Here is a 12,125-nt window from a genome sequence, read left to right as displayed (position 1 = left end):
GCATTTTTTTTTAAAAACACATCGCAAGTTAAAATTATACAACCACTAACAATCCCCTAAAGCTATTTTTAAAGACAAGCATGTACGACGTTAATCAGCATACTATTAAAAGATCAAGACTGATAGAGCAGAAATGAGCACACCCTCTAGTATTAGCAATCCATAAAGGTTCTGGATAACAAAAAGTATAGTTCCTTTGTGTCCAATGTTGTGTATATATATATATCTTGAACAGTTATTAATCAACAAGACGTTCCAGCAGCATACAGACCGTATAATCAAACTCGCTAAACCGTTTGCTGTATTTGATGATAGGGGGTCATGATACATTGTTGTGCGTGACCCAAAAGTCCAACGCTCCAGGAGTCACCCATTAACTCTGAAGTCAGTTGTGTTGCATTATGAACGCTGGTCCCTCATGGCTGTACTGGTTCACTGAAGCAAAGAAATCAGAGAACTGTCCTCGGCAGTTATTTTGGCAGTAGAACTTATCAAGGCTTCCATATCTGCAGACTCCGAAACATAGGGAGTTCTCTTTATTTTGATCTTGGGATACAGTACAGCCATGAGGGTCCGCCATTCATAATGCAACACAACTGACTTCAGATTTAGGGGATGACTCCTGGAGCGTTGGACTTTTGGGTCGAACACAACAACAACGGATCATAACCACCTATCATCAAATACAACAAACGGTTTAGCATTTTTTATTGCACTGTCGCTTCCATTATCAAAAGATTGTGGTGGTATATACATCTTCTGAGAGAAGCTTCTCAGTGATCGGAATCGTAGTTCGTTTAGGGTCAACTTTGTGAACACCGCCTTGAAAAAGTCTACGGGCAGACGAAACATGTGTTGGCGTAGGCACATTGGCAGGTTTTATCCAGAACCCTTTTGAATTGCTAATACTAGAGGGTGTGCTTATTAGAGTCAGTCCCGGTTGTTTGTACACATTTTTTTTGTGTGTGATTAGCATCTCCTGGTAGTAAGTGCGTTGGAGCCACTAGGACCCCAAAAATAATTGTTTTTCTAAAAACTTGTTTTTCACACTCTACTACAGTATATGAGCTACAATTGTTCTACTTTTCTCACCCGGTGGGAGCCATTACTACCAGTTTAATTATAATTACTATTAAAAGATGTATCAATTTAGACTGATAGCAATGAGCCAAAGGACATTTCTAATGTATACTGGTTGCAGCAAGGCAGGTTCTAAGGTATTCTATCAAATGCATCTTGGCAAGTTTCCCTATTGACAAGAAGCTATCTAGCAGTGCTTTAACAGTGATATAAAGTGCCCTGTGCTAGTGCTCTGTGCTAGTGCAATTATGAGTAAGCCTGCTTGGCAGTTGACTAGCTAGGTACCCTGCTATGTAATCTTGGCCAAGGGACACTAGGCATTATGATACACACTTACAGCTTTGCAGGACCTAAAAGTAAAAATGTCACATCTTAAGCAAGAAGCAAAAAAGCCAATAGACTCCGGGAATTGTGGCAAGCACTTGCAACTTTGCTAGACCAAACGATCAAACAGGTAGTAAAAAAGACAAATATGCTCTAGGAATTGTGGCCAGCACTTACACCTTTGCTGGACCTAAAGATAAAGGGATTCACATTTCAGGAAGGTAGTTAGAGCCAATAGGCATTTCTGGCTTGTTCAAGGTACGAAAGATCAGATTTGAAGGCTGTTGTATAAAGTACCAAAATGCTAGTACCGGTTGGTGTGCAAAGTGCCCTGTTAACTGAATCCAGGACCACTGTCTCAAAACAGTGCAATAAAGTACCACATGCTAATATAATAAAGAGAAAACATGCTGGGCAATCAGCTAATGAAGTGGTCTGTTGTCTAATCTTAGTCAAAATATTCTGGTTAATGATGTCCCTAGCTCAGGGTCCATGTTCTTAAGAGACAGTCGTGTTTGGTCATCTTGCATTCTGTAGCAGCCTTCTAGCTTTCGAGAAGAATTTGCCAATTTGGACTAGGTCCTTTGGTACTGCTGAAGTATTGATGAATGTCAACGCCTTTTTGCTTATTCTTATCCCATTTTGCAAAAACAAAATTGGCTTCAGATAAATTTGCCTCTGAGGTAGCACACCCAATCAACAGTACACAATGTGTGCTGCAGATTCAGAATGCCCTGGAGCAGGATTCTTCCAGTGGGACCTTAATTCCCATATAGGCTTTGTTAAGAGCCTGGTCAGCAGTATATTTTTTAGCACTTTATAGCCCAAGGAAGCCTTCAAATATGGTTTTGTATTTACCAACAGGAGTATAACCCATAAACCACGTTGAGAATTGGGTAGGTACATTCTTTTTGTGTAACGTATTTTACATACAAGTCTAACTGTCCTTTCTAATGATACGAGTAGAGATATTGTTGCTCTATTTCAAATATGGTTGGCAGGAGTTGGCTTCATGAGATGTAGTAAGAGCCGCTACTCCTGGAAAATTTCGGATTTGTTTTTTATTGCAGTCTCTTGAAACCTGTTTGCCTTTCTCTATTAAGGTTCTCTATTAGTGATCAAGTGTTATACTTGAATCTACTAAGTCAATCGGGCCAGGTTTAAGGAGGCTTTAGCATTGTCAGGGTACTTTGACTAACTACTTCTTTTCTCTAGAAATATGGCGTTCAGAACACCTAAAAAGAAATCCGAATCTTCCCTGGTCACCCGATGATGGAACTTAATGATATCCTTTTTCAATTCAATGTCCATATTCACCAGGTCGAATTCTAGATGAATCAATGTGCGCCAGGTGCTTTTAGGGATGTTAAATATTTTCTTTTATGATGCTGTGTGACAACGCTCTAATGGCTTGGTGATCCTGCCTAAAGCTCATTGCAGGTAGCAGTTTAGCCCATATGGCTGTTCGGATGGCCTCATCCGAGCAGCTTTATAAGTAGTGATTTTGTTTGGATAAAGCATAGGTTATTTTAGATGCTTTTTCTGTCGCTGTTGCAGCCTGCTACGAGGTTGTACCCATATCCGACAGCCAGACACCAAGATAGTTATATTTACGGATTGTGCATATTTTTAAAGGGCCTAGTTGCTAATCCAATTGCTGCTTCTTACTACTTTGGCCAAAAATCTGAACTTTTGTGTTGGTAATGTTTGGGTGCAGAGCGCTGTGTGTATTATATACGTAGAGTGTGTTCAAAGCCCGCTTCATCCCCACGCGGGTTTGGTCCTGTATATTCCGAAGTTTCATCTGACCTAGTTTCGATGGCAATAAGTTTCCTTTCGGCTGTTCCCCAACGAGGTAGCGGTATATAAATAAAATAAAGTGGGGGCGATAACACAGCCCTGCTTGAGCCCTCGGTTGGTATGAATATTTTCTGTTACGTGGGCCGGCATTATTTTGATTCAAACCCAGGTGTCAGAGTACAACAAAGTGATAGCCCGCAAAAGTTGCCTGGGCCTGCCTCACTCCACCAGTTTTTTCCAGAGGATATTGTAATTAATTCGGTTGAACACTGCACTATAATCTAATAAGAAGCAGGCATATAATGGGGGGTGGTAGCTTCAATGGCCTTTTCGTTCAGATAGGAGAAAGCGATCAAGTTGTCCATCATAGAGGCGTTTGGCTGGAAGCTCATCTGATAGTTTGGTAAAAAAAAAATATTGATCCAATCTTCCAGTTTGTGTACCAAATGGTATATTCCCATTCCACCCTACTATGTAACAACTTTACATCTTGCAGCCCTTTCAGCATGGACCTCCCAAAAAAAACATAAAAACAGTCTTATTCACTTTTTCTTGCTTTGATCCTTTCTGGAATCAAGAGCTCAACATTCTTCAAAGGGGTCTTTCAGAGCCTCTGTCAATTAAGCCAAATGTCCCTTAATTTTTCCTTTCTCTACCCAGGGTAGCCATATAGTGGGTTTTTTTAACAACAATTTTTAATTTTGTCAATAGTCACATACAATGCAGAGCTCTGTAACCCAGAGACATCCAGCCATCTTGTTGGGTCTTGACCTCTGGGAAAGCTGGGGTGGACGTTAGAAACCCATAATAAGAGCTAAAGTGCAATGTATTCTAGGTGCAATCATAAAAAAACAGACTGAAATGTCAGACTATTGGGAAAAGTGTAATGAGCAGGTAGTCTTAACAAAGTGAGGGAGCACCATAATGACAAGCGGCTGACAGTAACGCAAATGGCACACCGTGGATACACATACATGGTGCACATAGAGAAATTTGGTATTTGGACATGACAGTTTGAGGACATAACTTGAAGTCTACTTGTTTGGTCTACAATCCCCCTGACGAAAAACCCTTTAGGCCTGAAATTCACTGGGAATTGGGGGAAGTGCTGGAATGTAAAACGATATGCTAATGATAGAATTTAAGAAATGAAGTGGTTACACACACCTGGAAGTTTGTCATACTGTGGTAACGAAATAGTAATAAAATGAATTATTCACGAAAATCAGAACTTTTTGGTTATTAAGACGGATGAAATGGAACTATGATAATATTGACTAAGGAAGTGGAAACACCTCGCAATTAAGGTGAAGCGTATCGTTTTCTATACGTGCATATGGTGGTTGCACTCAGAGAAAAACAGGGTTGGTCCTTATGCCTGATGAAACCAAAGTAGTCAACTTTGTACAGGGGTACAAGACATATTATTGAGGCAGAGGTTGAGATAGGTAGGCGGACAAAGTACATTTAGCAATTAACTCTAAAAGGAGTGGGTCTGGGAGGACTGTTTTATTTTCGGTTTTAAACATACATTTTTAATCTAATATAAAAAAGGCAAAACGTGGTTATAAACAGCACGTGAAGTACAGATGGCACATGGGGTTGAGCTTTGATTACTGTCGAAAGTGCAAAATAATTTGTTAGGTCAATGCGGGGACAGAAAGTGTGACACCTGTTCGAGCGATGATACTCGATCTGCAAATTTTCTTAGTTCAAAGAATGACCAATGGAACTCGAATGGTCTTCCTACCAAATACAACATTGCATTGTTTTGTAACCAGAAAGTGATCAATGAACTGGAAGAGTTCCAGAAAACCACATAAAAAAGAAAATGTGACGTCAGCTGGTAGAATGGGATGTACAATAAGGCTGACATGGAATCCTTGCCTTACTTACACTTTGGACTTCAGGAAGCTAGTAATGGAGAAAACCCAGAGGTGGAATAAATGAATGGTAGAAGCCATACTAACTATTAATTATGAATAAATTATAAAATTAAGTATATATGTAAACCTTTGGAATTCATAAGTATATGTATGTCCCATCAAATCAACGGAAAATCAAAATCCTATCTGAATAGCTTAGATTCAAGAGCAAGTAATGGCTGTGTTCACGTACAAAAGGGGCAAGTTGCGTTTTGCAGCTGTGAGGAGTAGACGATTTGATCTGAGTTGTACATCACCAAAATTGGTACTTTAATGTATGATGGAATAATCAACAACACGAAAATGGTTTGTATGACATATGTTAATGGTCCTAAACGTCCAAAAGACATTGGACAAAATAACAATAACCATCCAATGCAACTCATTATAAGAAAAAACACACACATCCAGCACAGCATAAATATGAAATATTGTTAGTTATTTTCAGGCTCACAAAATCATGCAACCACACCAATACAAGAAACACCAACCAACTAAAGAGTGGGTAAATAGAAAACCAATCATGCACTGTACACAGTCAGGGTAGGTCATGGATATCACTGCTTGTTAACATGACCTGCTGACTCCAGTTAGCGCACACTCGCATAACACCATGCCGGACAGTATGCAAGCTAAATATTTAGGTACCACCAAGCTTTTTGGAAAGCACTCTGTCCACATCCATCAAACCTTCTAATTAGCAATGAGCAGCACGCCCCAAATGTAAACAATAACAAAACTACAAATATGCTATATGACACCTCATAAACCAAATTAGACTTTGATCTGTAACGAAACCCTCAAAACCAGGTTTGTAAAGAAGCAGGCTGTTAGAGCTGTGAGGCCATACCAATGGCAGCACACACGCTATAAGAATACAAGCAACATAACAACTGTTATTACACAGGCAGAAGGAGACAGTGTCCACAGACGAATTACACCCAAAGAGTGTGCGTATTCTTACGCACACAATGTCCAGACAGTGAAACTGAGAGTAACACTGCAAAATTAATAAATGAAATGATTGCAGAGTACTATTAAACGTACTGTACTTTCAATGTATTATCACTTTCACCGCCTATTTACCAACAATTTCAGGTGATAGAGATCTAATGTACCATCGTGTTAAGGAGCACAGTGTTTCCAGTAGAGGTTCTTCATTAATAAATAAATAAAAACATATACTACAAATAGACAGAAACACTCAAGGTGCACAGCAGAAATACAGAGCATGAACAGATTGACACGTTGACTGTTTAAAGAGATAGGAACCCAGAGAGTACAGCAGACACATAGAAAGTACAACATAACACAGACAGTGACAAACAGAAAACGCACAAAAAAACACAAGAAGAAAATACTGAAAAAAAGCACTCATTAAGAAGATACTGAAACAGAAAGCAGACAGGGACAACACTCAGACTGCATACAATGACACGCAAAGGATGCAAAGATTGACACACACCAAGAACACAAAAGATGCACACGCTCAGTTCAGACTGGGACCAGAGAAACTTAAAAGCATTGTTGGTGATTGTGACATACACGGGGTACAAATATTAACACACAGAGAATAAAGACAATGACCCACAAGGGAGCATACACTAAAACAATATGTTTAACAAGTAACATACAGGGCACAATGAAATACAAAACAAATCTCACAAGTTGGAGAATAGCAAATCCGTAGTCTGCACAGCAATTACACATACATGGATAAACAATATGTGCAGAGAGCCTCAGTTTGCATGCCCATACTACCAAAGTATCAAGATTTGGGTGAACAGAGGACTGACTCAATGTCACTTGGCAACGGTTTTTCAGTACGGCGATGTAAACAGATTGGTGCATTGTGGCTAGATGACTGGTTTGACTCCAATAAACCAACTAAGGTAACATACCTGAAAAAAATTACTGTCTAAAGGAAAATCCGTGACTGGCGAACTGGTGATACACATAGCCGTTATAATGACACACGCAAGGCGCTGTCAGTGACACACGCACGTGGCACATATACTGAGTGCACTGTGTTCACATCATATAAACGGAGGATGACCACTAACACATTCAATGTAAGACAGTAACACCCAGGGTACATATACATGGGAGTCCAATACAAAGACAGGCTGGTTGCACGTACAGGATGGAGACAGGGACACACAAATTGCAGATGCTATATTACAAACACATCGGATGCACACACTGAAACATCCAAATCCACGCACTTAGTCGAAAGTGAAGACAAGTATATATACATGTGGTGCAGTCAATCAAATGCATGGGTGTTGACATAAACATGGTGAAGAACGGTGAGCTACAGGACCCTGGATCTCAGTACCCCATGGCTGCCCGTACTTGTGGCATCCCTTACAACTCTGTTAGTGGCTGCTAGTGGCACACTTGCACTCACCTCTACCGCCCTGGGAGAGATGTTAAGGGCCTTGCAGGGGTCTTCTTCTTCCTTCTCCTCCCCCCTCCTCTTATGGCCTTTAAAAACAAAGGGCAGTAAAGGCTGTGCCAGGGCTGCTTCTGCCCCTGGGGAGGGAGGCGGGGGCTTGATTCCTCTGTAGGAGATACACGAGTCCAGCACGAATCCCAGGAAAAATGCAGATCATCAGTATACCCCCGGCTGCTGTTTTCTTTTTTTCCCTTTTCCTGGGATCCACAGCCCACAAAATCATGGAGTTTCCTCTTGCGCATGCGTACTGTCTACCGAGCAAAAAGGGGCAGCCCTGGGGATTCCTTACCCACCATGCAACGCGAGCGACTCTTGGGAGCCACAGGGAGAATGAGGAAAGAGGAGGAGGAAGAGGTAAAACAGCAAGAAGACATAGCCAATGTTAAGCTTACATAGTCAGCTGTGCGGGAGGAACACTGCAACTTGCAAAGCAAATGTGACACCCTTGTTACGTTGCAACAGAATAAGCGACAGAACAATGAATTAAATGGTAATTGAATAAGGGCACTCGGTAATTAAGAAACATACTACTAGTACTTTAAAGTTTTTTTGTGTATCCCAGTTGTATATTATTTTTTGTATCTTAATTGTAGCTAGTTTAGTCTTTGAACATTGTGTTTTCATCGTGACAAAGTATAATTCGCAATCTGTTTTTAAGACACTCGTTTAATTTCAGTCGACTTCGTGGACTTGAAGTAATATGATCTGTCATCCACTGGAAGTGTGATATTTCAAAGATGGCAGACATATTTTCCACACTAAGGCTAATCCTTCGTCCACATTTAATTACTCGCTTAGTTTGTGTTTTACATGGAGTTTTACATCCAAGCAAAAAACAATGAGAAAGGTGTATACCTCAAAACGATTCTTTTCGCAATTAAAAACGGGAATGTGAAAATGTTCATTAAATGTCTGATAAACAAACTTTTTTATACATGTCTTTTTAATCAGTCAATACATGGCATAAACTGATAAGGCGTTTTTAATCAGTCAAACTATTTTAAAGTGGCTCTAAACATAAAAATTGTTTACGTGTTTTATTTGGTTATGTTCCTTTACTATTGTCCCTGTTATGAAAAGAGCCGTCGTGGTTACGCGCGCGGAGGACGGAAGAGGTCATTACGTGTCTACGGCAATGGAAGGGCCAGTTGGGCATAAACACTGCGGAAGGATTGAGATGACAGGGGGCAATATAAAAAGGCAACCATCTTGTATTGGACATTACTCGTGTACATTTGATGACAACTCCGTCTTTTCAAGGAAAAATATTAGTTTCTCGTGTCATGTTTTTTTTTTTTTACGATACTATGCGACAGAAATATAAATATAAAAGCAATGTGTTCTTTTACACGGCAACTTTAACAAACTAACTCAATGACGTATATAATTATCACCAAGATGATAGTTTAATCATTGAGGGAAACGCAAACAAGTAGGACAACTCAAGAGGATAAATATCCCAAAGATGTGCAAAATTTCAGTAGTCGAAGATGTTCGAGGTGCTCATTTTCGGCAGACACGACGATACAATAGTGACATTTGTTAGTCCGTCGTCTATTTCTAAAGTAATAGGATAATAAAGCTAGGGGCCATCTCTTCAAGACGGGTATACGACAGTAACCTGGGCAATACACTCAACACTTTGACAAAAGAGTGTCCCTTTGAGAATCTAGCCTGATTTATTCAATAAAGGTGCATACTCCATATAAACTTACACCACAGTATTTCTTTCTAGCATGATTTCCCCTATTTCCCTAATCCTCTTCTCACTTATTACAAGTGAGGTGGTTTCACCTCATGACAGAAACAGAGCAGAAGGTTCTTGGATGCTAGCCCCACCCAACCAGCCTGGGTGTCATAAAGAGAGCTTCCATCCCTGGTTTCTCCTATTTTATCTTCCTGTGTTGACTGGAGGAAGGACACCGGAGGTTCTCGTAGGGATCTGGACTTTAGTGGGACATTGTTTACCTCCCATGCTGGACCTGTGGGGCTCCTGCATCCATTGCGGGAGAAACATTCGGTTAAAGGTTCTTTTGGTGCTTCTTTTCCCTGAGATGGCATTTGTAGTGTCTTCCCCAAGTCTGGAGCATGCAAATACATCACACCACACAGAAGCTGTGGTTAAACACTTCTTTATTCCTCTGCATACACTCAGCACTGTGCATTATCTCCTACTCCAGCCACACTCTCCACCTTTCCGCATAGGACGTAGTTCCTTTTTAGAGTCCGCCCCAGAATCACAAGGGTCCCTATGTTACATCTTCTTAAAGTGGTGGGCATTATGAAAATCACATTTCTTCAATCAATCAGCGAGATGATCACACTTGTCGGTCGGACCGAGTGATTCAAGATAATCAAGGTCCACCCTGATCGGTCAACGGGGGCATAGGCTAAGGTGCTAGAGCCTGACTTGCTAGCAGGGCTGCCTTGCACATGATTTCAGGATTTGACTAGCATTGTGGTGGGTGTTTGAACTGTGATGTGTCCTGAGTGATAGATTGTCCGGGACGATGTGCTGTTATACGTCCCTTGCACGCCACAACCTGCAGAGGATCAGCGTCAAAAGGAGTGTCTGTTTTCCGTCTTCATTTCTGTTTAACCAATACCCAATCTCCTTTGTCAAAGACTGTCTCCTGGGCATGACAACCTTGATCCCCACGTTTTGGCTTTACTTTTTAGGTCGAGCCAAGCGCAGCGTGCTTGCGCTGCTCTAGGGGATGACCTTTTGGAATCAGTTTGCACTTTTTTGACACTCGTTCTTGTGGCGCCATCCACCTTGCGGGAGCGAGCAGTGGCGCGCAGGGCGCCATGTGGTCTGTATCCTGTTTCATTTTTGCGGGCTCGTGTTCATGTTTTTTTTTGCAATGGCACGTAGGCAGCATGCTACAAATTCAACACACCTCCACAGTTCTCAAGCCATCAGCCACATCCAACTAACATACGAAAAAAAGCCCACCAGCACTGCAAAAATCAATCCGACTCCATTGCTAGATCACCCGCAATTTTCTGCTATTTTTACACGGACTCAGCTAGCACAGGGAGAGCACGCCAAACCCCGACCACTGCTCCCCATCCAACGGTCGACCGCCCCAGACGTCACCCCACATCCCCTTCCCAGAGCATTATGCCCCCCTTCACTCATATCCTTTCAATACACCAAAAACAAGCATTGGAAATGCAATAGGGCTCGCATTAGGAAAGTTTGATCTATTGGTCCTATAAATGATTTTTTTTTATTTGTGTTATTTTTTTAAAATAGCTAAATTAATAGCTTTGTCATTTACAATGCCAATAGTTATAACTTTCGCAAATGTGACAACTATAGCATTTGTAATGCAACATGTTTTGTATTTACGTGACTTAGATGTATTGATATTACAAATAATGGCTTTTAATTTTTTAAAATAATTAATACTTAAATAATTTATTTAATTTGTAATGGCAATAGCATAATCTTTTGTGAAGATTATGTTCAGTGTTTTTTATTGTTACGAAAATCCAAGAACAGAAGTGAAATATTAACATTTTTTTGTTATATGTAATGAAGCGTGAAAGCTAGAAAACAGCTTGAAACATTGAAAGAACATATTTGAACCAGTGATGCTGTGGTTGCGCTGAGTGATGCTGTGGTTGCGCTGAGTGATGCTGTGGTTGCGCTGAGTGATGCTGTGGTTGCGCTGAGTGATGCTGTGGTTGCGCTGAGTGATGCTGTGGTTGCGCTGAGTGATGCTGTGGTTGCGCTGAGTGATGCTGTGGTTGCGCTGAGTGATGCTGTGGTTGCGCTGAGTGATGCTGTGGTTGCGCTGAGTGATGCTGTGGTTGCGCTGAGTGAAGCTGTGGTTGCGCTGAGTGAAGCTGTGGTTGCGCTGAGTGAAGCTGTGGTTGCGCTGAGTGAAGCTGTGGTTGCGCTGAGTGAAGCTGTGGTTGCGCTGAGTGAAGCTGTGGTTGCGCTGAGTGGTGTGTGCATCGGTGGAGCTTAGTGGGTGCATTGGTGGAGCTGTGTGGTGGGTGCATTGGTGGAGCTTAGTGGGTGCATCGGTGGAGCTGTGTGGTGGGTGCATCGGTGGAGCTGTGTCGGTGGAGCTGGGTGGTGGGTGCATCGGTGGAGCTGGGTGGTGGGTGCATTGGTGGAGCTTAGTGGGTGCATCGGTGGAGCTGTGGTGGGTGCATCGGTGGAGCTGTGTCGGTGGAGCTGGGTGGTGGGTGCATCGTGGAGCTGGGTGGTGGGTGCATCGGTGGAGCTGTGTAGGTGGAGCTGTGTGGTGGGTGCATCGGGTGGTGGGTGCATCGGTGGAGCTGGGTGGTGGGTGCATCGGTGGAGCTGTGTAGGTGGAGCTGTGTGGTGGGTGCATCGGTGGAGCTGTGTGGTGGGTGCATCGGTGGAGCTTAGTGGGTGTATCGGTGGAGCTTAGTGGGTGTATCGGTGGAGCTGTGTGGTGGGTGCATCGGTGGAGCTGTGTGGTGGGTGCATCGGCGGAGCTGTGTGGTGGGTGCATCGGCGGAGCTGTGTGGTGGGTGCATCGGCGGAGCTGTGTGGT

The 12,125-nt window shown here is 42.2% G+C and overlaps 1 protein-coding gene across 1 annotated transcript in view; it reads right to left on the bottom strand.

Annotated features, from left to right (window-relative positions):
• The window catches only part of MBD6 (methyl-CpG binding domain protein 6), a 320,689-nt gene extending 312,842 nt beyond the window's left edge, over positions 1-7,847 (bottom strand). The window contains exon 1 of the mRNA XM_086966652.1: positions 7,540-7,847. The gene's annotated coding sequence lies outside the window, so the exon portion shown is untranslated. The remainder of the gene's footprint in view (positions 1-7,539) is intronic.
• Between the last annotated feature and the right edge of the window lie 4,278 nt (positions 7,848-12,125).

The sequence above is a fragment of the Lissotriton vulgaris genome, chromosome 1_1, assembly GCF_964263255.1.
Source record: "Lissotriton vulgaris chromosome 1_1, aLisVul1.2, whole genome shotgun sequence".
Classification (NCBI taxonomy): domain Eukaryota; kingdom Metazoa; phylum Chordata; class Amphibia; order Caudata; family Salamandridae; genus Lissotriton; species Lissotriton vulgaris.
Note: the sequence above shows the minus strand (reverse complement) of the source record. Positions and strands in the feature narration are given on the sequence as shown.